The sequence below is a fragment of the Sus scrofa genome, chromosome 6 (genome assembly GCF_054392235.1).
Source record: "Sus scrofa isolate SSC_HxYL_T2T_F1_AM1 chromosome 6, Sscrofa_HxYL_maternal_Yorkshire_Landrace_v2.0, whole genome shotgun sequence".
Classification (NCBI taxonomy): domain Eukaryota; kingdom Metazoa; phylum Chordata; class Mammalia; order Artiodactyla; family Suidae; genus Sus; species Sus scrofa.
The window spans coordinates 100,171,877-100,176,525 of NC_139388.1; the positions used below are offsets into that span (position 1 = coordinate 100,171,877).

At 43.9% G+C, this 4,649-nt stretch overlaps 1 long non-coding RNA gene across 1 annotated transcript; it reads left to right on the forward strand.

The window, feature by feature from the left end:
- Positions 1-1,866: 1,866 nt before the first annotated feature.
- LOC146402693 (uncharacterized) lies at positions 1,867-3,114 on the forward strand. The gene is made up of 2 exons (XR_014807517.1): positions 1,867-1,977; positions 2,913-3,114. It is a non-coding gene; the product is annotated as an uncharacterized LOC146402693 (long non-coding RNA).
- The last annotated feature ends 1,535 nt before the right edge of the window (positions 3,115-4,649 follow it).

Consider the following 4,649-nt stretch of genomic DNA (forward strand, 5'->3'; position numbering starts at 1 on the left):
CCTACACCACAGCTCACGGCAACACCGGATTCCCGACCTGCTGAGAAGGGCCGGGGATCGAACCCAAAGCCTCGAGAATACTAGTTGTATTCATTGCCAATTCGCCACAATGGGAACTCCAACAATTTTTTTCAGAGTTAAATTGTATTTTTATCTTTTGGGCTTAGATTTCAATGTAGATACTTCTATGGATCTATTATCCTGTATATATGAATTTAACACTGCACATTCCCACCAGAGCTACAAAGATTGCTTCACATGGTCAAAAATGTCAGGGTAGGAGTTCCCATCGTGGCTCAGTGGTTAACGAATCCGACTAGGAACCATGAGGTTGCGGGTTCGGTCCCTGCCCTTGCTCAGTGGGTTAAGGATCTGGCGTTGCCGTGAGCTGTGGTGTAGGTTGCAGACGGGGCTCGGATCCCGAGTTGCTGTGGCTCTAGTGTACGCCAGTGGCTACAGCTCCGACTGGACCCCTAGCCTGGGAATCTCCATATGCCGCAGGAGTGGCCCAAGAAATAGCAAAAAGACAAAAAAAAAAAAAAAAAAAAAAAGACAAAAGACAAAAAGACCAAAAAAAAAAAAAAAAAAAAGAGTCAGGTTATCAATCTATAGGTTCTATTTTTTTCTTGGAAACATCCCTCTTGGAGCACTATGTCTTTTTGTTCCAATTTGAACTTAATGATCTCTAGACCTGCTTCATAGCTGTCATTTTGCAACTTCCTTTACCTGAAATCTCCTGGAAATTCCCTTTGCTTCTCTCCTGTGTTGACTCCCTGTTTTCTGGAGCTCATTGCTTCTTCTTTATTACTTCCTCACATAAGTGAAGCACATCCTCCAGCAGCTGTCTAGGAAAGGGGGCTTAGGAAGTAAAAATTTTGATGTCTTGCATTTCTGAAATTGCATTTATTATACCCTCCTCGTTGGTTGATAGTTTGGCTGGGTACGGAGTATTAGATGAGAAATAATTTTCCCTAAGGAATTTAAAGATGGAGTTCCCATTGCGGCTCAGCGGTTAACGAATCTGACTAGCATCCATGAGGACACAGGTTCGATCCCTGGCCTTTCTCAGTGGGTAAGTATCCAGTGTCGCCGCTAGCTGAGGCACAGACGTGGTTCAGGTCTGGCGTTGCTGTGGCTGTGGCATAGGCCAGCAGCTACAGCTCCAATTCGACCCCTAGTCTGGGAATTTCCATATCCCTCGGGTACAACCCCCCCCCAAAAAAAAGCAATTTAAAGTATTGCTTTTCTGTTTCTTAGCAACCAGTGTTGCTATTGAGAAGATTGATATCATTTTCTTCTTTTTAGTGCTGCACCTGTGGCATATAGACATTCCTGTGCTAGGGGTTGAAATGGAGCTGAAGCTGCTGGCCTACACCACAGCTCACATGGCAACCCTGGATCCTTCACCCACTGAGTGAGGCCGGGGATTGAACCGGAATCCTCATGGATACTTGTTGGGTTCTTACCCTGCTGGGTCACGACCGGAACTCCCAAGAGGACTGATATCATTTGATCTACAAGCCTTTGTATGTGACCAGTTTCTCTCCCTGGCAAGTTTAGGATGTGCTCTTTGTCTCTGGCATTCTAATTTTTTTCACTGCTGTGCTTTTGCGTGGGTCTGCTGTATAATAAAGAATTTGACTGGCCCTTGTCTCCTGTCCCCAGGAGGTAGCCTCTAAATTCTTGGAATTTCCAGAGTGATAGGACTGTCTTTGTTATCAGGGCCCTAATAGTTTATGCCCATGAGCTTACTCATGGTGGTCCCCTAGATAGTTTCAGATGACTCAGGACAGGGGTTGGCCAAACAGGAAAGGCCAATGGTGTGATGAGGGGGTTGGAACTTTAAGCCATGTGATACCGGTCTGACCTCTATGAAAGGGAAGGGGCCTGGAGTTTGAGTTCAGCCACGTGGACACTTATTCAATCAGTCATGCCTATGTGATGAAATTCCAATAAAACCTGGACACTGAAGCTCAGGTAAGCTTTCCTGATTACATTACATCCATGTGCTGGGAGGGTGATGTATTCTGACTCCACAGGAATGGGACATTGGAAAATTCACATTTGGGACCTTCAAACTTTGTCCTATGTGTCTCTTCTTTTGACTGGTCCTGATTTGTATCTCTCTCGCTCTCTGTCTTTTTTTTTTTTTTTTTTTTGCCATATTATATCTGTAACCATAAGTATAGCATTTTCATGAGATCTGTGAGTTGTTCTAGTTCATTACTGAACATCAGAGGGTAGTGGGAACTCCTTGAGTCTATAGCCATTTGGTCAGAAGTGTGGGTGGCCTGGGAAACCCTGAACTTGCAGCTAGCATCTGAAATGAGGGCAGTTTTGTGGAGGACTATGTCCTTAACCTGTGAAACTTGGCCTACTCTGGATAGTGTCAGCATTGCATTGCAAAATAAAACAAAACAAAACAAAACAAAAAACAAGGGCTTTCCCCTAGCGGCTCAGTGGAAACGAACCCGGCTAGTATGCATGAAGATGCAAGTTCAATCCCTGACCCAGCTCAGTGGGTTAAGGATCCAATGTTGCCTCGAGCTTGGTGTAGATCACAGATGCAACTCGGATCCCGAGTTTCTGTGGCTGTGGTATAGGCCACCAGCTATAGCTCCAATTTAGCCCTGGGAACTTCCACATGCCACAAATGCAGTCCTTAAAAAAAAAAAAAAAGAGAGAGAGAGAGAGAGAGACAGAATTGCATTGCAGGATCTTTTTGCATATCTGGAAACCCATTCATTCTGTAATAATTTTTTGGAAAAATATCCCCTCTATTTTCTTTTCTTCTCTCTTTCTGAAACTCCTGTCCTGGTAGCCTTTTACTTTCTGGGAGATTCCTCAACTTCCAAGCTTATTGACTTAATTTTTTGGACTACAATATTAAAAACTTTTTTTTTCTTTTTTAGGGCTGCACCTGCAGCTTATGGAAGTTCTGAGGACTAGTGGTAAAATCGTGTCTGAGACCTACAGCACAGACTGCTGCAAGACCTGATCCTTAACCCACTGAGCAAGGACAGAACCCACATCCTCATGGACACTATGTCAGGTCCTTAACCCACTGAGCCACAGTGGTAACTCCTGCAATATTAAAAAAATTTAAGAACTCTTTTTTTGTTTCCTAAATGTTTTCTTTTTGTAGCTTCCTAAATGTTCTTTTTCCATGGACACACTTTTTCCCCCTCTTTTCTCTCTGAGGCTATTAATTATAGTTTTTATATTAATTCTAAATCTTAAAGGTTTCTTTCACTCCCCGTTTTCTCTGTTTCTTTAGAATCTGTCCCTCTCCCCCCTGCTGGTCCCCCTCCTCCACCACCCCATTTGCTTTGCTCTGGTTATTTTGTTAGAAGCTTTCATCAAATGTCTGGTGATCCTTGCTGTCAGTTTTTATTTGTATTAAAAGGTGAAGTATTAAAAGCTGATTGAAAGCTGTGTGTGTGTGTGTGTGTGTGTGTTTAGTGGGAGGCGGGATCTGTCAATTACAGAGCTTCACTAAAAGGTGATTAAGCAGGTATCTGGCAGTTTTACCAGGAACTCTTCAACTGTCTCTATCTGCAGGTTTTGAAATTTCCATGTAAAGAAGTCCTCTAATCTACAAGGGGCCAGGTTACAAGCCTGCTTGCCAGTGTTCCGGGAGCCAAGAGGGGAAGGGAATGAGAGGGTCTTATAGTTCAGCAAATGCCTCCCTCTGATTACAGTCCAGTCTGTCACTCCTATTCTCAGCTATGCCTCATGTTCCCAAATCCAGAGCCTCTCAACTCAATTTCCTGACAAGCTGGAAGAGGACAGTCACTTGGTTGCAGAGTTGAGGGAAGAGATTAGGAGTCTAACTCCTTATGCTTTCATTCAAGCCTCCTCTTTTCAGTCCCATCCTACAACCTGCCTTCAGAGATATCTTTCATTCCTCCCATTCCTGAGCTGTCCTTGGGTTCTGACTGCAGCAATAGACTTCTTTCTCGTTGACACTTTTCCCTCCCACTCTCACCACTCCCTGGATAATTGGTTACATTTCAGCTTCCTCTGGCCTTTTTCTAAGGCAGCCAATCCCTTATCCACCTGGTTTCCAGCTTCACCTCTCTCAATTGCTGTTGTCTCTCCTCCTGTCTTCCCTCCTCTTTCTTCTTCTTCTGTTTTTTTTTAGGGCTGTGCTGTGACATATGAGGTTCCCAGGCTAGGGGTCAAATTGGAGCTGTAGCCACTGGCCTAAGCCACAGCCACAGCCACACCAGATCTGAGCCACATCTGCGATCGACCCCACAGCTCACAGCAACCCCGAATCCTTAACCCACTGAGCAAAGCCAGTGATCAAACCTGCATCCTCTTGGAAACTAGTCGGGTTCTTAACCTGCTGAGCCACAAGAGGAACACCTTCTCTTTCCTTCTTTTTTAAAATTAAAGTAAAATTCACATAACATCAAAGTCACCAGTTTAATCATTAAAGTGTACAATCTGGTGGTTTTTGATAAATATTCATGGGATTGTACAACCATCACCTCTATCTAATTCCAAAACATTTTCATCATTCCCCCTCAAAAAAACCCCATATCCATTAACCAGTCATTCCTTGCCCTCCTACATCCTGGCAACCTTTAAAATCTGCTTTCTGTCTCTACGGATTTGCCTGTTCTGGACATTTCATGTAAATG